Below are 23347 nucleotides of genomic sequence, written 5' to 3' on the forward strand. Positions count from 1 at the left end.
TCACCTACAGAGTGAATCCTCCCATTTCCAAGGCAGGGTAGAAGGGAAGCCCCCTCACCTGCACAGAGGGCCTCCTCCCCTTCCCAGGGCAGGGTGGGAGGGAAGCTGCCTCACCTATGAAAAGGGTCTCCTCCCCTTCCCAGGCAGGGTGGGAGGGATGCCTCCTCACCTACAGAGTCTCCTCCCCTTCCCAGGGCAGGTTGGAAGGGAAGACCCTTCACTTACACATAGCGTCTCCTCCCCTTTCCAGGTCAGGTTGAGAGGGTCTACTCCATTTCCCAGGGCAGGTTGGGAGGGAAGCTTCCTCACCTACACAGCGCATCGCATCCCCATTTTAGCTGCTAACTGAGGTCTTGTGCCAGGAGCCGAGTTCAATGTCATGGCTGTGTGCACTGCGTGGAGCAGAGTCCAGTGGCCTGTGAGCTGGCTACAAAGCCCATGGTTCGTGTGGCCTGCTGTCTTTGCCTCATTTACAGAGGTCTTGTGGTCTCAGGACCACAACATGGGATGTGGCAGCTCTGAGGTCCTGGGAGAGGAGGCTGGACATTCCCAGGATGGATCTCAGGTGCTCACTCCCTGTCCAGCGCTAGCTCTGGCCTGGAGGGCTCGTGGCAGCCCAGGTAACAGCAGCTCACACTGCCTGTGGACCCAGAGGGCCCTGCTGAGGGGCGCTGGTGTTGGAGGTGGCGTCATTGATTCTCCTTGGTGGTCTCTCACATTCTGCTCCTCTGCCATCTGTGAGCCCCACCTTTTCACTGTGGAGACCCAGTCTCTGCTGCTGCCAGGGCCCCAGGTTTTGATACCCAGCTGCCCATATAGGTCAACCAATCCTCCCAGATGGAGGGCACCGGGTGGGTCTTGACATGTGGGACTCCGCCAGGTCCTGAGTCATCTGAGCTCAGTGCACATTTGGCTTGAGGTCCCCTGTGTGAGGAGCAGCTGGCCCACGTCCACTCTGCTGGCCTGGGCAGAGGCGGCACAGTCGATGCTTGGAACAGCCCCCTTTCACACCAGCTCTGAGAGAAGTGTTGAGGGCTGTCCCAGAGACCATTCCAGGCCTGTCACTTCCTTTAGCCTGGTGGGGGGACAGGCCTGCGGTTCAGGTCCACAAGCCTTCCTCCCTGGGACACGAGGGAGAGAGCCCAGTTGTAATTCCAAGCAAGACTCCTGGAATATTCCTGATTGATCTGATGCCTGACTTGGGTCCTGCTTGGTTTTCTAAAAAATTTTATTTTATTTTTTACACAAATAGAGCACAACTTTTCATTTCTCTGGTTTTACATGAAGTAGAGTCACACCACTCGTGTAATCGTACCCCACATATGTGGAATAACAATGTCCATCTCATCCCACCATCTCCCCCTTCCCCCCCTCCCTGGGTCCCGCCTGTTTAAAAGTGGGGAGGGGGCACTGATCATGAGACGACAGCCGGGAAAGTTGGCCTGTCACTCACAGCTCTCGAGGCAAGGGGGGTACCAGGGGCCACACCAGGCTGGTCTCTAGCAGGGGAAGAGGAGAACCTGGGCCTTTATTGTGGCCCCTGTGGGACAGGCTGGCAGGCCAGGAGGCTTGTGCTGGCCAGCATGGGTGGTTCTGGACTGTGGGATGGGGTTTTTCCTGGCTGTCTGCCTGGCCTGGGGTGACCAGGCAGGGATGTTGCCCCTGCCGGCTAGAGCCAGGCAGGGCAGGTGGCTCTGTGAGTGTTGGACTCATTATTTGCACAGGGAAGGCCAGCTCCTGGGCAGGCCTCAGTTCCCTGGGAGGGGCCATCTCTCTGCAGTCCGTGAGGTCTGGATGTCTGAGCACCAAGCATAGAGAAAACAGAGTTAATAGAGTGTTCTCATGAAGTGGGGTGTCCAGGGGGTGGACAGTGTGACTGGCTTCCCCAGAGCCCAGCGATTCCCACAGCAGAGGACTGGGCTGGCAAGAGATGGACAGTGACTGTTGGGCAGAAAAGCTGGGGGAGGCTGACACTGGGGGGTGATGACCAACACCTGGTGCTCCCAAGCCTTGGGCTCAGGCCTCCTGCTGAGCCCGCCCGCTCACATGGGTGGTGTCTTATCACGAGGCCACTAATCCCCAGCCTGGCCTCCTGGCCCCAGCTCCTGGGCTCATGCAGGGCCCGGCCCCACCCCACTTACTTCAGTGTCCTTCAGCAGTTCAAAGCTGCAGGGCATGCACACTTCAAACAACGGCCTCACCTCTCAGAGTGCCTGGTCCCATCACCGCCAGGGGCCCAAGGCCTGGACTCCTCAGGAACTCCAGGAACTTGTAACTTGGTTACATGGTGCTGAGGACCCAAGCCTCAGCTTTCTCCAAATGTTCACCACCCTGTCTCGACTCTCCCGCCCCTGATCTTTCTGCCAGGGATCAGTGCCCACTAGCACCTCGATTCCCGGAAGCACGTTCCTGAGCTGTGTGGTAATTGCTGAATGTGGCCATGCAGGGGCCTCAAGGCCTGGCTCTGGGGGACAGGGGCTCTGCACTCCAGTCAGTGAGTGTGCAGGTCAAAACAGAGGTGAAGGCTCCTTACTGAAAACCTCACCTTGTCAGGTGCTAGGTGCACACCTGTGATCCCAGCCACTTGGGAAGCTGAGGCAGGAGGATTGAAAGTTCAAGGTTGGGAGGCTGAGGCAGGAGGATTGAAAGTTCAAGGCCAGCCTCACTTAGCAAAACCTGGTCTCAAAGTAAAAACTGTAAAGGGCTGGAATTACAGCTCATGGTAGAGCATTTGCCTAGTGTGTGTGAGGCCTTGGGTTCCATCCCAGCGCTGCTCTTTGATCATTGATGGGGAATCGAGAATATTTTTCCTCAAGACCTTTAATCAAAGACAGCTCAGCTGAAGGACTGGAGGAGAAAACTGTCACTTCAAAGCGAGCGGGCCAGTGGACTCAGAGGGAGTCACGAACACAGCTCAGGGTTGCCCAGCCACTTGGAGAAGGCAGAGTGGAGGAGCTTGTGCCTCGCATCAGACAGTGTCAGGCCCCGTCAGTGGGCTTATTCCAGAGCCACCTTTCCGCAGGTGGTGGACTTTCTCACATGCAGCTGACAGGGTGGCACAGGAGGCAGCCCCTCCTCACCTGAGCAGGCATGAAGAGCCGAAGGGAGGGGCACCCATGGGTCTTCCTGCAAATCTCAGGGAGTCGGGAGGCGAGGCACACGCCAGCCTCTCCCAAGGGCACCTCCTGAGCGCTGTCGTGACGCCTCAGTCATCAGATCTGTCGGGAAATGCTTTAGACTCAAAATCCCCTGGCAGGCACGTTACAGGACACTGAACGCCCTGAGAAGGCCTCTGACTCCTGGATTCTCAGACACACTTGGCCGACACATTCCCCCCACGGAGCATCCTGTGGAACTAGACTCCTGGAGCCTGGCTGGAGAGTAGCTGTTGGCAGGCCTCATCGCCACTCAGGTTTCAGACTCTTCTATCCAGACCTTCTGGAGGACCACCACTCTGAGTTCCACACTGGGTTTTTTGATTTCATGTGTGACACTGCCCACACTCCAGGAGCCATGCTGAGGGTCCCCTGCTGGACAGGCACACCCAGCACCTCCCACAATGCCCAGCCCCGAACCTGCATGAAGGCCCTGTAGAGAGGAGGAGGCACCCGGGACGGGAGCAAGACTGCAGGCCATCAGTGCAGCAGGGCCCGCCGAGCTCTTCTGCAGAGGCAGCGGCCAGCAGGAGCTGGAGGACATGGGGTCTGCTGGGCTTTCTAGACATGGCCCCTAGCGGGGGTTAGGAGACCCCAGCTCTGCTCCTGCATGGAAGAGAACCCAGGTCCCTGAGGGTCCAGGACTCTGTGGAGAGGAAGTTCCTTCTGAAAGCTGCTGTCCATACCTATGCTGCACTCAGACACATGGGGACAGGCGGCCTGACTACAGCAAGGATGCAAACGTGGAGGCCAGGCCCTGCCCAGGATGCAAAGCTACCCTAACCTGCTTCACAGGAGAGGACTGAGGGGCCCCAGGGTACAGAGGGGCTGGCTGAGCAGAGGTCTATACAAAACCCCAACCGGCATTCCACCTTGAGCTGGAGCCCAGGCATGCACCATGGGCCATCTACACAGGGGCAGTATTACAGGTCATCACTGCTCAGGTTACACTGAGTGCCCCCTGCCCTGTCCACCACCGCTCACCCAGGCCTCAGGGAGTCCCCCCTGCCCTGTCCACCACCTCTCACCCGGGCCTCAGGGAATCCTCCATCCCTGTCCACCTCCGCTCACCCAGGTCGTGGGGAGTCCTCCCCGTGACTAAGAGCACCAGAAGATACACAGTCACTGAACAGAGGTCCAAGCAATCCAGCCTGGGCATTTCGTGACCCCCGGGACAGGCGGACACTGCATGGCTTTTCTAACTGTGCTGATTACAATTCTGCAGACTGGAAAGGGAGGAAAGAGGTTCATTTTGACCCATGTCCTAATCCAAGGTTGAGGTGCCACATGTGGGAAGCTGTCCTGCTGCCAGAGTCCTGAGGTGTTGCAGGTGAGACAGGGACCTTTGCCGGGGGAAATCAGCGAGCCTGCAGGGTCCTGGCAAGCTGGTTCAGAGCAGAGCCCTTCAAGACCGCCCATCGTCCCTTCCCTGGCACACACCTCACATCCACCAGGTCCCGCCAGGCCAGCCCCTCCTACACCTCATCTTGGTAATTGAGTTGCCACACGAGCTCCGGCTTCAGAGTAGATGCTGAGTTCACATGTCTGTGAGCCACTTGCCGAATAGACTGCCTCCCAGATCACAGCCCCGGTCCCCGTGGACACAGCAGGATTTAAGTCAGACAGCAGATGCGCTAAGACCAGAGAGGGTTAAACTGGGAGTCATTACCCAGAAATATCTGGAAAATTACCCCAAATATTTGGAAATGAAATGACACCCTTCTAAATTCTCCCATGGGTCAAAGGAGAATTTACAAAGGAAATCAGAAAATCTTGGAAGTAATGAACAGGGAAACATTTTCTTCTTAAATAGACGCAACAAAAACAAGAAGGTTTCTGTGGGGAGAGTGGGGGTGGAGATGCACATTAAACTTCATTGGTTGCAGACAGACAGCAATTTTCCCTGGCGGAATCCTCAGTGTGGGGCATCCTTCCCTGCGGAGGTGGCTCTGACGGCCAAGCCAGGCTCCATGTGCAGGCTGGAAAGGGTAGGTGACGTCAGGAAGAAGAGAATACCACAGGGACTACCGCCAGGGTACCATGACTGCCCTTGTAGGTGGCCACGTCACATACCCCGCCCAGCCAGGCAGTCCAGCAAGTCACAGGAGGCAAATGCAAAATCAGAGGAACAGTGGCTATGGTTGGGTGAGGAGAAGGGCTAACTGGGGCCACGTAGCAAGAGGGCAGAGGGCAACGTGACAGGTGCGTTGAGTCCGAAGTTGCCCAGGATGGATGGACAAAGTCCTGAAGAGACAGACCTCACCTGAGAGGGCCACAGGCCCTGTCTGGATGGGGTAAAGGCAGTCCCTAAGCAGGAAGCCAGCAACCCCACAGTGCAGACACCAACAACCACACCTCCCAGGTCAGCACCAAGGCCCAGGCCAGGCAGTTGGACACTCATGGCCATAACAGCCTTTTCTCTCTGTCGTCCCCCCAGTTCCCATCACATGAGGGTGAGCTGAGGGAATGTCCAGAGCACTCAGTGGGCAGTCAGTCTGCATACCTGACCAGGACACCTTGAAACAGTCAAGGTCTTTGAAAGCAGGGAGCACCAGAGGCCTGGCACAGCCAGAGGACCCTCAAGAGGAGCAGAGGCCAAGGCAGCATGACCCCTGGGCTGTGATGCGAGAACAGGGGAGAGGGACGTGGGAAAGGACAGCAGGCTCCATTCAGGTCAGAGTGATGCCCAGTGTCCATTTCAACGAAGACAATGGTGAGGGGCATTGGCACCAGGTGTGGCACCGGGGCAGCCTGGACTGTCCTACTTTAAAACCACCCTGAGGTGGAAGCTTCTTGGAAGAGCCACCCTCCTGGAGAAAGCTCCCGCAGAGGGGGCATCCGAGATGGGCTCTACCAGACATGACCAGCAAGAACCCTACACCAGCTGCTCAGGAAACTGAAGAGGATGGACCTTTTCCAATTTAACCTAAAGGCCACTGTGTCCTGATACCCAAACCATACAAAGACATTAGAGAAATTTCACACCAATGTCTTTCAAAATATAGATAAAATTCATAGCAAAAAATTAGCAAATCAGACCTAGCAATACAATCCATAATACATCACTGTAGGATTTATGCCAGGAACCTGAACTTGGTCTAGCGTGAAAACGCAAGGTAGTTCATCCATATTAACAGGTCTAGAAAGGAAAACCATGCCGTCCCTTCAGTAGATACAGAAAAGGAGTTGGACAAAATGTGTCTCCCCTTAAGACTAAACACCCAGGAAAAACGGGTAGGAGGGGATCCCTCCCCCTGAACTGCACTGACAGGAAGGCCAGAGGCTCACCCCTGAGGACTGGGACAGGCTTCCCCACTTCAGGCTGTCCTGGAGACCCTTGCAGGAGAAAGGGATCAAGGGCCTATACAGAGGTAAAACTAAGGGTGGAAAGATTCAGGGAGCTGTGACATGTGGATCAGAAAGCAGCTCTGATGGACCCCGGGGCAGGCTCAGCAGGTCAGCAGGCCCGCAGCAGCCTGTCAATCACGACTGAATATGCTCAGCTGAAGGAAACCATACTAAGATGGGCAAGAATGTGCAGAAGAGGAAATATCAATGAACAGACAGGGATTCTAACAAAAGAAGCAACCGTGAACTGTGGGATTGAGAAGAGAAAGAGCCGACCTGCGATCCCTAGAGGGGTCTGACGGCAGATTCCAGCAGGCAAAAGAGAGCCCGGAAGCCTGGGAGTGGTCTGAGGTGGTCCAGTCTGAGGAACAGAAGGAAAAACCATGAACAGGCTGAGCCCCAGAGACGAGCTGGGACCCTCGGGTTTGCAAACACATATGGTGGGGTCCCATGTAGACAGGAGAGAAATGGCCACAGGAACGTCTGAAGAAATCACGGCTGTGGACTCCCCAGGTGTGACGTAACACATTCATCCACACACCCAAGCAGTTCACCAACTCAAGAAGCCTAATCCAAAGAGAAAGATCAAACTGTAGAAAGTCAGACCAAAGGTAAACCTCGAGAGCAGCAAGAGGCGGGCACCCCGGGGCCCAGGAATTCTGGACCATGGCCAAGGCTTGCAGCAGCTGGGCCAGGGCAGACGCAACATCTCAGACCTGGGGGGAAGGCCGCAGTCCAGAACACGCTCCTCCAGACATGGAAGAGAAATGCAGACATGCTCAGATAAACAGGAGAATTTGTTTCCACCTTGCCTGACCCACAGGAAATGCTGAAGGGAGTGCTTCAGGCTACAGGGAGCACAGCAGAGAAGCCTGAGCTCCTGGCATGCAGAAAGGTGCACAGCCAGGGCAGCACACATACAGGCAAAAGGCAGGGCTTCTCTCTAAAACCCTTTTCTATCTCATTGAATTTAAAACACAATTGCACAATGGAATATTACTCAGCTATAAAGAAAAATGAAATTATGGCATTTGTCCATTAATGGATGAAACTGGAGAATATTATGCTAAGTGAAATAAGTCAGTCACAAAAAACCAAAGCCCAGATGTTCTCTCTGATATGCAGATGCTAACTCACTATAAGGGGGAAAGGAAAGAATAGATGTTCATTGGATTAGACAAAGGGAAATGGGGAAAGGATGGGAATAGGAAAGACAGTAGAATGACTCAGACATAACTTTCCTATGTTCATATATGAATACATGACCCATGAAACTCCACATCATGTACAAACCACAAGAAAGGGAAGTTATGCTCCATGTATGTATGATATGTCAAAATACACTCTACTGGATGCAGCCACTTCAATGTTTATAGCAGCTCAATTCACAGTAGCTAAATTATGGAACCAACCTAGATGCTGTTCAACAGATGAATGGATAAAGAAAATGTGGTCTCAGCGAGTCCTTCCTGCTCTCTAATATTCCATATACACAATGGAATATTACTCAGCCTTAAAGAAGAATGAAATTATTTTTTTATTGGTTGTTCAAAACATTACATAGTTCTTGACATATCATATTTCATACATTTGATTCAAGTGGGTTATGAACTCCAATTTTTACCCCGTATATAGATTGCAGAATCACATCGGTTACACATCCACTGTTTTACATATTGCCATACTAGTGTCTGATGTGTTCTGCTGCCTTTCCTATCCTCTACTATCCCCCCTCTCCTCCCCTCCCCTCCCATCTTCTCTGTCTACCCCATCTACTGTAATTCATTTCTCTCCCTTGATTTTTTTCCCTTTCCCCTCACTTCCTCTTATATGTAATTTTGTATAACAATGAGGGTCTCCTTCCATTTCCATGCAATTTCCCTTCTCTCTCCCTTTCCCTCCCACCTCTCGTCCCTGTTTAATGTTAATCTTTTTCTCATGCTCTTCCTCCCTGCTCTGTTTTTAGTTGCTCTCCTTATATCAAAGAAGACATTTGGCATTTGTTTTTTAGGGATTGGCTAGCTTCACTTAGCATAATCTGCTCTAATGCCATCAATTTCCCTGCAAATTCCATGATTTTGTCATTTTTTAGTGCTGAATAATACTCCATTGTGTATAAATGCCACATTTTTTAATCCATTCATCTATTGAAGGGCATCTAAGTTGGTTCCACAGTCTAGCTATTGTGAATTGTGCTGCTATGAACATCCATGTAGCAGTATCCCTATAGTACACTCTTTTAAGGTCTTCAGGGAATAGTCCGAGAAGGTCAAGAAGAATGAAATTATGACATTTGCAGGTAAATAGATGGAACTAGAGAATATCATGCTAAGTGAAATAAGCTAATCCCCCCAAAACAAAGGCCAAATATTTTTCTCTGATAAGAAGATGCTGATCCACAGTGGCGGGGGGGGCGAGTAGGGAAGAATGAAGGAACTTTGGATTGTGCAGAGGGGAGTGATGGGAGGAGTGGGGCAATGTGGATGGAAAGGAAGGAAGAATGCAGTAGACATTATTAAGCTGTATGACTACACTACTGGTGTGACTCTGCACCATGTACAGCCAGAGGAATGAGAAGTTGTGCTCCATTTGTGTACAATGTGTCAAAATGAAGTCTACTGTCATGTGTAACTAATTAGAACAAATGAAAATGAAAACAATACACTCTACTGTCATGTGTGCATAAAAAGAACAAAAAAAGATATAACAAAAACCACTAGTAGATTTTTTTAAAAAGACAATTGCATGCATCAATAATTAGACCAAAGAGCCAAAATGGAGAGCCTGAAATAGACCACACGTGCAGGTCGATTGGTTTTGTGGACAGCCGCCAAGGAATTCAGTCTGCCTGGCAAATGAGCTGGAACCCGGTACTGTAAACTGACCATTACAAAATCAACTCAGCTCAATCTAGACCTCAACCTAAACATAAAATTACAGAAGAAACTTCTAGAAGACTTAGTGGCCCATATCTGTAGTCTCAGCTAATCAGGAGTCTGAGGCAGGAGGATCTCTTGAGCCTGGGGTTCAAGTCCAGCCTGGGCAACAGAGCAAGACACTGTCTTAGATGTTTTTTATGAATTGGATATGATCAAAAGGAAAGCTGTTGGTGTTTAAGCACACTGATAAGATCAGAAAGCTGCAGCCTGGAAAAGGAACAATAAAATATGTATCTGATGAAGTACTTGAACCTACATTAAAAGAACTATTTTGTGTTAAAATGTACATGACAGCTGGGCACAGTGGCAGGGCTGTAATCCCAGTGACTCGGGAGGCTGAGGCTGGAGGAATCAGAAGTTCGAGGCCAGCCTCAGCTTCTCAATGAGATCCTAAGCAACTTAGTGAGACCCTGTCTCAAAATAAAAAATAAAAAGGGCTTAGGTATCATTTAGTGGTAGGGTGCCTCTGGGTTCAATCCCTAGTACCAAAAAAATAAAAAGTGTACATAATAGGCATGACCCTTGCCCAGCGTTCTCAAGGTCCTGGGTTTACCCAGCACCACACACACACAAATGCACAACACGGATCTGCCATCTTGGCCCTTCCTAAGCAGTCCTGATACCACCGCACCCTCTAGGACCGTTCCTAGAGGCCTCTTTTCTCCCTGGCCTCTCTCCACGGTCTCCCTTTGTTTGCTTCTCCTGCATACCCTGAAAAACCACCTCCTACAGCAGCAGCATGCTGCCCGCATGTCAAAGCAGCGTGACACTGTGAACCCACCTTGCAGCCCAGAGCAGAGGGGCCCAGATGGCTGTGGTGGTGTTCACCTCTCCTCAGCCTCCTGGGCACGGACCTTAATGGCCTACGCTTCCCCCAAACACCAGGATCCTCTGCACAGAGGGAAGGCACAGCCTACCTGCTGGATTCCAGGAAGCAGAACCCAGGCCCCTGGAGAAGGCTTCCTACACCAGGGACGGCCCAAATGCCCACCTCCTCCTGCCCACAGGGACCAAAGCCCAGCTCCTAAGTTCAGCCAAGGGAAAGCATTCAGTATTTCCATCTTATCTAACTTACTTCAGGTTGTTTAAATCCTGAAATTCTTACTCTAAAGAAAAACCAGCTAAGGGCAATTGAATATGATGGACATCATTATCCAAAGTACATGTATGAAGACTCGAATTGGTGTCAACATACTTTATATATAAACAGAGATATGAAAATTTGTGGTATATGTGTAATAAGAATTGTAATGCAAAAAAACAAAAAAAAAAACAAAGTAAATGTAAAAAGGCATGAATTGGCGTGAACATACTCTATATACAAAGATATGAAAAATTGTGCTCTATATGTGTAATAAGAATTGTAATGCATTCTGCTGTCATGTATTTAAAAAAATAAAATCAATAAAACCAAAAAAGAAAAAAGAAAAGAAAAGAAAAAGAAAAACCAGCTAATATTGAACAATGCAAAAACAAAACAAGATAGAGCCCCTGTCACCTGCCATACTGACCAGGGGTGTCCGAATCCTGTCACTCTGGTGGCTTTATCATTGTTGCCAGATATTTACCAATTGAAGCTGTGTAAATAGAGACCCAGAAATGAAGCTGAATATTCTAAACGTGTTCTTGGGTGAAATGCAGCACAGGCGCTCTCTGAAAATCTGGAAAATGGAGGCCAAGGAGATGAAGGCCACCGTGAATCCACAGGACTTACTGTTCCGGCTGTGGCCTCCTGCTGCTGTGCACACAAGCCCCAGAGTGTGCCGAGAGCACTGTTGGGTGCCTTCCTCTCCTGCTCTGAAGACTCACGGGGAGCACCCCACCATCACGGGGTCAGACGGTGTCGTCAGTGTCTGTACCGCATTCTGTCCAAATCCTGTGGCCTGTGTATGTAGCCAGATCCCATCTTTAACAAGCCTGGTGGCTTCTACTATTTGCTTGTCAACCACTCATGCTGGTGGATGCCCATCTTTGTTCGTCTCTGCTTTCCTTGGAGAAGCACTAGGTGGGGCCTGCAGTTCTGATGCACTGGGCCCATGATGCGCATGGGTCTCAGCCCCATGGAGACCTCCTAGTCCAGGTGCAGTCCTGCCTTTGCCAGAGCCCTCGCAGGAAGCAACTGGTCAGGCACTCACTCTTGCCCTGTGTGATGGACACTACGTTGCACTGGGTACTGGACCCGCCATCTTCAGTCCTCCCAATGCCCCAATGCATGGTGCCATCCATGTTTTATAAGCTTGGGCATTGATGTCAGAGGGCTCATGACATGCGCAGCTCACGTCCTGGGCAGCAGCGCCTGAATCCGTCTCTCACTGATGTTCTGTGCAACTGGACAGAGAGAGAGGCAGTCTGGTGTGGACCTGGGTTCTGGGCTGGAGCCTGTCACCTCCCTATCCTCCCTCTGCCATGCTGGCCCTGGGCCCCCACTGCCCGCTCCCTGGCAGGACTTGGCTGCTGGGCCTGCTCCTTTGGATGTGTTTGTCCCCACTTGTCGGGTGGCCCACTGTGTGGCTGCTGTCTATTGATGGAGCTGGAGAAGGGACCCTCCTCCCTATCATGGCGCGGTCTCTCCCTTTCTCTGATGCCCCACGTGGTTCCGTCTGCTTCCTGCTCTGTCTGCCTTGCTGTGGAGCTGTGGGTGCTCCAGCTTACTCCCAAGTCACCAGAGGCTCAGGGAGGCTCGCAGTGGGGAGCTGTCCCCTGTTTAAGGTGCCCAGGGTGGAGTCGGAGTCTGTGTAGGGCCCAGGTCTGCCCTGCAAGGGCCCCTGTTCCACCTCAGGCAAGTTACTGGATGCCTCTGTACCTGGTTGTTTCCATCTACAGAGTGGACATCACAGTAGGACCTGGGGCTGTCGGGCGGATGGAAGGCACAGTGGCTGGATGTGCCTGGACGTGTGTCTGGAGCACAGAACCTGCTCAGTACACGCCCGTTACTGCACGGTGGGCATGACTGGGGTGCAGTCTGAACTGCCCCACATCTGCACATGAAGCTTCCCAAGCACTGGCTGTTCCTTGGTGCCATCAGGAATGTTTTCCCTGTCTTGTGGCTCAAGGTAGCGACGGGGCCAGAGTACTGCTGTGGACTCCTGAGCTCTGTCTCTAGTCAGAAAGTGCAGAAGCAGGGAAACCTCGGAGAAGTAAGGATAAGATAGCCTCCAGCAGCGGCCTCGAACCTCCGCTGGATGGCACAGAGCAGGCTGGCCAAGGTGCCCGGGCAGGTTGCCAGCATGTCTTTCCCCTCAGTCCTGGGGTCTCCAGGAGCCCAGCCATCCGCATACCACCCTCCTCTGATGCCAGCCTCCTCCCCCAGCTCAACGAGGCATCTGGGGCCCCAGAAGGATCGCTGGGCTCCAAGGGCAGTGGTCACGGTGGGTGGGGGAAGCTGGGCAGGGAAGCTGCAGGTGCCAGCAGCACTCAGATTCCTCTGGAGCCCGGGACCCACAGCCCTGCTCAGGGGCTGGCATTCCCACCTGCCCCACCTGGCGCAAGCCTGGCACCCAGCCAGGGAAGGTCAGGAGATGAGACGTGTGGGGACTGCTCTGCACAAGGCCCAAGCAGACCCAGCCAAGTGCAGTCACTGGAGTCAAGTGCCACATGATCAAACCAAAATGTCAGCAACGAGGACAGTCATCAAACAGGCCAGTTTAAAGAGAAAACTTGGAAATTCAACCAGAAAAGACCCGCCTGACAAGGGGCCCTCTCCAGCACCCGCGGGAAGGCCGCCAGACACCTGCTGCTTCCTGGTTCCCGACAGAGCCGCCTTATACAAGCTGCCTGCCTTGCGCCTGCAAGGGCCTTCCAGCTTAGGTGGAATGCTGCCCATGCATGATCCACGGACAGCGTCGATTGGATCTTGCCTTGGTCTGGATCTGGAGTGGGCCCCCGGGGGGGCCTTGCAGGTGAACAACCTTTAGGAGGGCCCCTGGGTGGTCTTTAGGTCATGGGGTGCTACCCTTAGCAGAGGAAGGTGGGCTCCACAGGTCTAAACGCCAAACTGAGGAAAATCTTGCATGTGGGCACCAGGCTCCCTGGGGCCAGAGAGCTGTGGACAAACGGGACTGGGAGCTTTTTTTCTGGGTGACTCTAACGCCAACATAAAAAATTGCTATATATGTGTTTACATATTTATATATTTATATTTTTTTAGAACGCTGTTTTTAGGTCTTTTCATTCCTGCTTCCAGCTGACTCCGTACCTGAGTAACCTAAGCACAAAGCCCATCAATTTCTTTTTGCTTCCATCTGCCTAGAGTAAAATTTAGTTTTAAACGCCATCAGGGCAAGCAATCAATACAGCATGGACATGCAGGTAGGAATGGAACATATTTACTATTACATCCACTGGTGAAAGTGCCCAATGATGCTCCCTGCCAGAGCAAACGCTTACAGAAAGGAAGGTTTCACTCACTCAGGGCCCATCAAGACTGTGCTGTGACCACCAGGAGTCCCACCAGCTTGGCAGAAGCTTAGAGGGAGCAGGAGAGGCCTGCGAGAGCCCAGATCCCAGGGCCAGTTGTGGCCCTGGCCAGCTCTTGCAGGGAAGCAGATCAGCAGGACAGAGAGATTGCTCTGGGAGGGACTTACCTTAAGGGATTGGTTCCTTTGACTCTGGAGGCCCAGAAACTCCTGTGTGGGGGGCACAAGCCCCGCAGCCTATGGTGCAGTCTGAGCAAGGACCCCAAAACTAGTGGCCAATGGAGCCAGGCCAATGGAGTATCAGGTCTGGGGCAGGAAGGAGATGTCCCAGCTCTAGCAGACAGCAGGTTGGCCCTTCTGCAGCTTTGCCATCTACTGGGGCTCACATCAGTGAGGGTGGTCCCCGCACTCAGCCCAGCATTTCAGGCTGTCTCTTCTCTAAAGGCCCAAGAGACACTCCTGCCTCCTCAGGCTTAGGCCAATTGACACACAATTAACCACATGCCCATCTGTTCCTGACAGGAAGCCTAGACCTTGGGGTGGTGAGAGACCCTTGGGAGTTCTGTCTCACCACCAACTCCTTGTAAGGGCCTTAGTTTTCTTCTCTGGCTCATGAGAGTTGGATCCTGACCTGCCCTGGTTGCTATAGGGACCTGGTTGCTGTAAGGACCTCCTGGGGTAACATGGCCATGCCCACCATAAGCTCCAGACCTCCACACAGAATTTGCTATTTTTATTAAGTGAGATCCATTTTACAGTAAATAGTCGTGGAAAGCAGTGGAACACACTGATCAACATCGTGTGATCAAAGTCAGGGTACAGTAGAGACACACCCGAGAGGACGCCAGCCTGTCCACCTCCTCCCCCTCCTCTGCCCATCCCCACTTCTTTTTAGATGTCTGCCCAGGTCTGTTCATGCAGAGAAGCAGATACAGACACACACTGTTTCCCAACCCTTCCGGGCCCAGAGCCATCTGCAGTTGGCTGTTGTCCCCTATCCCTTACAAACCCTAGAGAGCCTCCTGTCCTGTGGCCCTGAGGCTGTGCTGTGTTCAGTCCCTTCGTAGTGCACCGGAGTTGTTGGGGTGTGCCTGCATCCAACAGTCTGGCTGAGATACGATCCACGATCCACGTGCCACAGAAGCTGCTCCCTCAGCCTGCAGGGTTCCATGGTGCCTGGTGTGTCTGGAGCCTGGAGCCCCTCCCACAATGACACAGCTGTTTCACGCCACCTGAGAAAAAGCCCCTTGGGCCCTGCCCTGGGCTGCAGCCAGCTTCCCAGCTCAGGGTCCTTCTCTGCACACCCGGTCTTCCCCAGAATGGAGGCCAGCAGCACAGGACTGGGATTGGTGGGGAAACCCACGTTACACCTCTTTGTCCTCAAGCAGGCGGCACTAATTCACCCCACCACAACCACAGTGGGGAGGACCCTTCTCCCTGTCCCCTACCCTCCGCCACTGCAGGCCACCACAGGACCATTGTTTACTCACCTGGACAAGTTTCAAAGGACAGCTCATCGTTTCAAGTTGTTGTCAATTACACTTTAGTTCTAAAAGCATGTTTTCCCTTGTAGCTGCCTGTGTCCTGACCTCCCTGTGTCCCTCCTATGAGGGTCAGGGCTGACCAGGCACCTGACCACAAAGCAGAGGCAAGTGTTTCCAGGGCCACGTCAGAAAGGTTCGTGGGTTGTCAGCTTCAGGGGAGCCTCTGACATGTCAGGGGGACACGGTCCAGGGCCAGTGTGGGAGGGAGTCACCGTGGTGCCTCTCCAGACCCAGGCGAGAGTGGTGGCCCTGGGACCTTCCCTACACCCCTTAAGAATCCCTGAGCCAGAGTCCAGCTGGGGGCTCCAAAGCACTGCCCTCAGAGGAGGTGGAAGGGGACCGGTGCCTTGTGGCCCTGAGTCAGGGGAGGGGTTGTGCGGTGACGGGCGACCCTGTAGTAGCTGGGAGGGGACCCGGCCAACTCGGCACACACATCTGCACTGCTAACAGAGCCACTCCTCGCGTCCGCCTGGGACTCTTTGGGATTCCTGCCCACTCCCCTAGCCCTCAGCCTGGGCTTCCCACTCCCTCTTGAGATCCAGGATCAATGTTCCCAGGGCACACCACTGAGGGAGGGTGCCATCCACAGCAGCTGGACCTGACTTGGTGGGGTTTCCCAGGAGGCTTGGATCAGGGACCCGCTGCCCATTTCCCTCTGTGAAATAAGGCCTGGGCTGGAGGCCTCGCACCCGGCCTCAGGGCTCTGTGACCTCAGCTTGGAGCTGCTTCTGGGGCCTTCCTGGACTCACACTGGTTGAGCTGTGGATTGCTGGGATTATTCCTTCTGGGTGGGAGAGGTTTCTTCTGGTTTTGCTCTACTTGACCCACTTCTTACCTGGGACCTGCCTCTCGGGGGGCCCCCTTCTCCAGGTCACCCCCTGTGACTCCTGCTTCTGTGTCTGGCTTAAATGAACAAAGACAGAAGCTGGCTCCGCAGTCTCTTGGTGACAGCCACACCATGCACATAAGAGGCCCCAGCAGCAGAGGAGCCTATGCTGGACAGAACCTGGCAAGAGCCCCCTGGGCCTGGTGTCACCAGTATCCCCACTCCATGGTGAGACCCCCCAGTGCAGAGGCCACAGCTGGCAGCACATTAAAGATCTACCATGCATCACCAGGGTCCAGAGGTCCAGCCTCACTGACCAGAGGCTTCTCAGAGGGATCAGATATTTCTGTTTCAAAGATCTGAAACCTCATTTTAGAGGCCAAGTTTTTATATTGTAAAAATCAAAATGTTTGTGAATGGTCAAAAAGAGCAAAACTCCTTCTCTGAGCTTAGAGGCCATATTGATGGGTGAACTGCCACACGGAACTGGGAACGGAATCTGCCAGAGAGCTATCCTGGGGGCTCTAACAATACCTTGCAAGGTCTGGAAAACGCCAGACTGGCCTTCCTTCCCTCCTACAGATCAGTTTCAGGGCTGAGCCACAGCTCTGCTCCTCGCCTGAGCTTCGGTCCTGCTGATTATCCCTGCTCCAGGCCTCACAGATCACATGCATCCCCCTGTTGCCTCCGGGGGTGGCTGAGGAGGAGCAGGAACCAGGTCAGGAAGACAGGGGGACTTTGCAGCACCAGCCCCAGGGTGGGAGGCAGCAGTGGGGTCAGGCTGGCAGCGTGTGGTCTTCCGGGCTGGAAAAGAGCCATGCTTCCCAAAGGGGACAGACACAGGGAGCCGGAGCACTGGGGCCAGCAGCACTGTGCTACTGTGCTGCTGTGCTGCTTGTGCTGTATCTAGGGGTGCCCTTGTCAGGGCAGCTTGCTGTGCGTAGCAGGCCCGGGATGGTTTGCCCTGGGGAAGCCACTCTCGAGGACGGGGTGGAGCTCTTATAGCCATGACAGTTTGGAGGGGACTCGCCATCGAGACAGTACAGCGCAGACAGCCTCCAGAGAGGAGTTTCAATAGACTCAGGAAGGAGTAGCCCTGTCTGGATTGGCAGCTGGGTGGTGCTCCATGCTGAGCAGCGAGGCTACTGCGAACTCTGTGGACTGTGCTACTCTGGCTTTTCCTCCTGGCAGCCCCTTGCCCTCAGATGGAGAGGAGGCCAGTAGATGGAGTATCCTTGCCCTCGGGGAAGCCTGGTGCTGCTGGCAAACTCCCACTGCAGGCCTGCTCTTGCCCTCCTCCACCCTGGGAAGCGGGAGCTGCTGCCTGCGGATCAAGGTTTGTGATGTGGGGCTCACAGTCGCCTTCCTGTGCCCCATACTCCTCCTCTGTTGGAACCCTGATACCAGCGATGAGAATCAGTCAGGACTGAGTCCCGTTTCCCCAGACGCCGAAGACTGAGCACCGGAGAGGCGTCGGGACAAGGGCAGACAGCAAGTTTGACTTGAAGGATAGAATAGACAGACTTCTCCACAGAGAAGGGGCCTGGAGTGGGGTGTCTGAGGAAAGGGGGTGTCCTGCCCTTTTTATGCATTTGAGATTTTCCTTATTCTCATGCCCTCCTCCTCTCTTATCTTGCCTACAAGGTGACTAGTGACCAAAAGGTGGGCAAAACAGTGGGGAAGGAGCCTTCCACGGTGCTGGGTGCCACAGGTGTGCTTCACTAACAACTCTGCAGCTCCCTGCAGAGAGGAACAGTTCCCTGGAGGCGGGTAACCTGGGCAGCAGGTAGAGGAGGGGACGGGCTCTCAGGTCTCAGCATTTCATTTCCTCTTGTCCAACCCGCCCCTGTCTCCCTGATCTGACCTGATTATTTATCACCTACACTGACTGTCTTTCTGTCCCTGCCTCACCTCCAGGGACCCAGGGGACTCACCCTCAGTGGTTTGGGCCTGGAGACTGACAAAGTGCTGGGCTGTGGGGCAGGTGGAGCAATTTTCAGATGCTGGGCTCCAGGGACCATGCTACTTGAGAGGGGTGGGCCTCTGGTCCCCAGGCCACAGGCTGGTGGGAGCATGGAGCTGGGGGGGGGCACAGGAGATGCTCCAGTCTGCATACAGGCCCTCCTGGGAGGAGGGCCTCCCCTGGGCTTAGGAAGGGCGATACGTTCCACTGTGACTATGGCTGTGGCCAACAGAGCAGAGCGGCTCAAGTTCATGACCTGCTCTAGAGATGGAAATTCTGGTTAAATAGTGTTAATATTATTTTCTCAGCACCCTGTCTCCCTCCACACCTGCCTACGGAGCACCACCATGGTGGCTACCATGACACAGGCCCTGCTCCAGGAGCCGAGTTGCTCAGGCACAGGTTATGCCGGTTGGTGCCTGCAGCTGATGGCCTCTTCAGGGTCACGCAGGCCCCAGAGAGCATTTGGCCCCTTCTCAAGCAGCCCTGACCCAATGTGGGGCATGGTCAGGTCTGCAGGGTCACTCGAGCTGCAAATACCCTGGGGTTGATTGAATCTACCTTCACCTGGATAGAGCCTGGCTGCGTTGTGAGAGAAGAGATGTCTCCAGAGAAGGGTCCAAGGAGTTCCCAGAGGAGGGGAACCAGCAGGGTTCTTGGCATACATGACGGAAAATAATTTCAGCACAAGTCAGACAAAGGCACAGACAGAGGTTTATTTAGGAAGTAGGGACACATTCAAGGGCACAGTACAGGCTGCCTCAATGTTATGGAAATCATGCTCAGCAAGGAGCATCACTGGGAGAGTGAGAACTCAGGGTTATCACATGGGTAGACCCAGATGAGCTGATGCTCTGAAGTCCTGGGCCCCAGAGCTGAGGTTACAGGGGGCATTTTTTTTTTTTTTTTTGGTACCAGGGATTGAACTCAGGAACACTCAACCACTGAGCCACATCCCCAGCACTATTTTGTATTTTATTTAGAGACAGTGTCTCACTGAGTTGCTTAGTGCCTTGCAGTTGCTGAGGCTGGCTTTTAACTTGCAATCTTCCTGCCTCAGCCTCCTGAACCACTGGGTACAGAGGGCTTTTATAGGAAATTTGACTTCATTCTTTAACCATCACAACACTGATGGGTTAGAATTCTTGACCTTCATGTCCAGGGACCATGTACTGAAATTTTACAATAACTAGTTCACAGGTACAGAACAGACAGTAAAACACCTGTGAGTGTTATCGTGAAGTGGCCTTTCCACAGGCAGCAGTAACTCAAGATGACTGAGTTATCTCGGTAATAGCCACAAATCTAAGAACTTAGCCTATGAGGTTATAGCGTAGGCAGCAGTTAATTGGCATAGTGACCTAAAATTTATACTAGCAATGAAGTGATGTAGCTACATTCCTAAAATGTTTACAAAGAAGAAACTTCATGGGCATCTGCTGCATCTCTGGTCTTGAAGCCTGTCACAGAGATATTATAAGAGACCCATGGTTAATTAGGGTCCCTGAAGAGAAGCTGGCGGGGGGGGGGGAGGTGGGAAATTAACCCTTTCCCTAGCCATTGACTCTTTTTTTGTGGTTTACATTAAAAAAAATGTTCTACTTAGTTGTACATGACAACAGAACGCATTTCAATTCATTCTACACATATAGAGCACCACATTTCAATTCTCTGGTTGTACACGATGTAGATTTGCACAATTCATGCAACCATATATGAATGTCCATCTCATTCCACCATCTTTCCTGCCCTATTCCCCCTCCCCTCCCTATCCTCCCCTTTGCCCAATCCACATTTTCTCCATTTTTCCCATGCCCCCTCCTCCACTATGGGTCAGCATCCAGTCATCAGAGAAAATATTTGGCCTTTGGTTTTTTTGGGATTAGCTTACTTCGTTTAGCATGACATTCTCCAACTCCACCAATTTACCTGCAAATGCCATAATTTTGTTCTCTTTTAATGCTATGTAATATTCCACTGTGTAAATATACCACAGTTTCTTTATCCATTCATCTATTGATGGGCATATAGGTTGGCATATAGTTCCACAGTTTAGATATTGTGAATTCAGCTGCCATAAACACTGGTGTGGTTGCATCACTGTAGTATGCTGATTTTAAGTCCTTTGGGTATAGACTGAAAGGTGAGATAGCTGGGTCAAATGGTGGTTCCCTTCCAAGTTTTCTGAGGAATCTCCACACTGCTTTCCAAAGTGGTTGCACCAATTTGCAGTCCTACCAGCAATATATGTGTGTACCTTTCCCCCACATCCTTGCAAACACTTACTATTGCTTGTATTCTTGAGAAATGCAAATAAAAAATACTCTAAGATTTCATCCAGGCATTGATTCTTTATCATAATGTTCTCATAATTTCATTTTATTTGATAATCTGGTTTGGTATCTACGCCACACACATCAGGAGTGAGCAGTAGCCCTGACTTGGGCTGGGATCTAGTATTTATACAAGGGCTATATCAGGGAGTCAGCTGGAGGTGGAACCAGGGAGGGTGGCACAGTTTCACTCGTTTTCCTGGTCTTGTGTGTCTCATTTTACAAAGTCATGGGCCAAGATTTACAACAGTTCTTTCTGCTTCTCAATGGCTGTGGGCATTTCTTTTAAGATTCAGTCTCTCTCTCTCTCTTTATCCTAAGTTCCTATGTCAGTTGCCCCCTCTGCTTAGCTCTTTTTCCTTCCCCTTTTCATCCATTCTGCTGACCCCCATCTCTCCTGAGAAACGTCTACCCGCTGAGGAAGCCAGCCTTCCACAATTGCTTTTGAAGAGCACTGAGCTGGTTATCAAGGGATTTAATCTAGATGACAAATGTTCGAGAACTGTTTAGAATTCCTTGTGGATCAGAAAAGGTGCTTTCCCAGGCTTTCACCATTCCCTGGACAGAAGAAGGGGAAGCAGGGCACAACCTCACACTGGGTAGGGCTGCACCCTGTGGAGTACAGCCCTCTAGGGAGCCCCACTGCTGGGGGTTCCCATGCCCAGGTGCAGGGGGTGCACCTGTGGAGTGTACCTGGGACACCAGGTGCAGGCCTGGGTCTTCAGTGACTGCAACATTACATTATTATTTTAGACATTTTATAGGAAAAGAAGCAAGCAAAGAACCGGGTCCTTTGGGTTCTGTTCCTAACTCTGCCAATTATGTAATCCCAGACATGCCATCCACTCGTTCTTAAACACAACTATCCTTACGGACAAGATGAAGGTTCAGAGTTCAAGGTCTTTTTGGCTGGGTCAGTCAGCTGCCTATCGCCACAGCTGAATGCCACAGACTAGTACTTTGCAAGGAAGAGAGGCCTTTTCTGTTGAGGGTTCTGAGGCTGCAAGGGTGGCTAGACGGCAACTCAGCTGAGGGTCTTCCTGGCTGTGGTGAGGCCCTTCCTGCCCCTGGTGAGGCCCTTCCTGTCCCTAGTGAGGGCCTTCCTGTCCTGGTGAGGCCCTTCCTGGTCCTGGTAAGGCCCTTCAGGCCCTGGTGAGGCCCTTCCTGGTTGTGGTGAAGCCCTTTCTGGCCCTGGTAAGAGCTTCCTGTCCCTGGTGAGGCCCTCCTGTCCCTGAAGAGGCCCTTCCTGACCCTGGTGAGGCCCTTCCTGTCCCTGGTGAGGGCCTTCCTGGCCCTAGTGAGGGCCTTTCTGTCCTGGTGAGGCCCTTCCTGGTTGTGGTGAGGCCCTTTCTGTCCCTGGTGAGGGGCTCCTGTCCCTGGTGAGGCCTTTCCTGTCCCTGGTGAGGCCCTTCCTGTCCCTAGTGAGGCCCTTCCTGTCCCTGGTGAGGCCTTCCTGTCCCTGGTGAGGCCCTTCCTGGCCGTGGTGATGCCCTTCCTGTCCCTGGTGAGGCCCTTCCTGACTCTGGTGAGGCCTTCCTCGCTCTGGTGAGGCCTTCCTCGCTCTGGTAAGGCCCTTCCTGTCCCTAGTGAGGCCCTTCTTGGCCCTGGAAAGGCCCTTCCTGGCTCTGGTGAGGCACTTCCTGGCCATGGTGAGGCCCTTCCTGGCACTGGTGAGGCCTTTCTGGCTCTGGTGAGGCCTTCCTGGCTCTGGTGAGGCCCTTCCTGGTTCTGGGGAGGCCCTTCCTGGCCATGGTGATGCCCTTCCTGTCCCTGGTGAGGCCCTTACTGGCTCTGGTGAGGCCTTCTTCGCTCTGGTAAGGCCCTTCCTGTCCCTGGTAGGCCTTTCCTGGCCCTGGTGAGACCCTTCCTGGCCATGGTGACACCCGTCCTGTCCCTGGTGAGGCACTTCCTGGCTCTGGTGAGGTCCTTCCTAGTCCTGGTAAGGCCCTTCCTGGTCATGGTGAGGCCCCTCCTGGTTCTGGTGAGGCCTTTCCTGGCTCTAGTGAGGCCCTTCCTGTCCCTGGTGAGGCCCTCCTGTCCCTGGTGAGGCCCTCCCTGGCACTGGTGAGACCTTCCAGACTCTGGTGAGGCCCTTCCTGGCCATGGTGACACCCGTCCTGTCCCTGGTGAGGCACTTCCTGGCTCTGGTGAGGCCCTTCCTGGTCCTGGTGAGGCCCTTCCTGGTCATGGTGAGGCCCCTCCTGGTTCTGGTGAGGCCTTTCCTGGCTCTAGTGAGGCCCTTCCTGTCCCTGGTGAGGCCCTCCTGTCCCTGGTGAGGCCCTTCCTGGCCCTGGTGAGGGCCTTCCTGTCCTGGTGAGGCCCTTCCTTGCTCTGGTGATGCCCTTCCTGTCCCTGGTGAGGCCCTTCCTGGCTCTGGTGAGGCCTTCTTCACTTTGGTAAGGCCCTTCCTGTCCATGGTGAGGCCTTTCCTGGCTCTGGTGAGGCCTTCTTTGCTCTGATAAGGCCCTTCCTTCCCTGGTGAGGCTCTTCCTGGCCCTGGTGAGGCCCTTCCTGGCACTGGTGAGACTTTCCAGGCTCTGGTGAGGCCTTCCTGGCTCTGGTGAGGTCCTTCCTTGCCGTGGTGACACCCTTCCTGTCCCTGGTGAGGCCCCCCCTGGCCCTGGTGAGGCCCTTCCTTGCTCTGGTGAGGCCCTTCCTGTCCCTGGTGAGGCCCTTCCTAACCCTGGTGAGGCCCTTCCTGGCTCTGGTGATGACTTCCTGGCCCTGGTGAGGCCCTTCCTGGTCCTGGTGAGGCACTTCCTGACACTGGTGAAGGCCTCCTGGCTCTGGTGAGGCTGTCCTGGCCACAGTAAGGCCCTTCCTG

Source organism: Marmota monax, unplaced genomic scaffold (assembly GCF_021218885.2).
Source record: "Marmota monax isolate L192 unplaced genomic scaffold, Marmota_monax_Labrador192_F-V1.1 WCK01_AAM20220418_F8-fsc00071, whole genome shotgun sequence".
In the NCBI taxonomy this organism is placed as follows: domain Eukaryota; kingdom Metazoa; phylum Chordata; class Mammalia; order Rodentia; family Sciuridae; genus Marmota; species Marmota monax.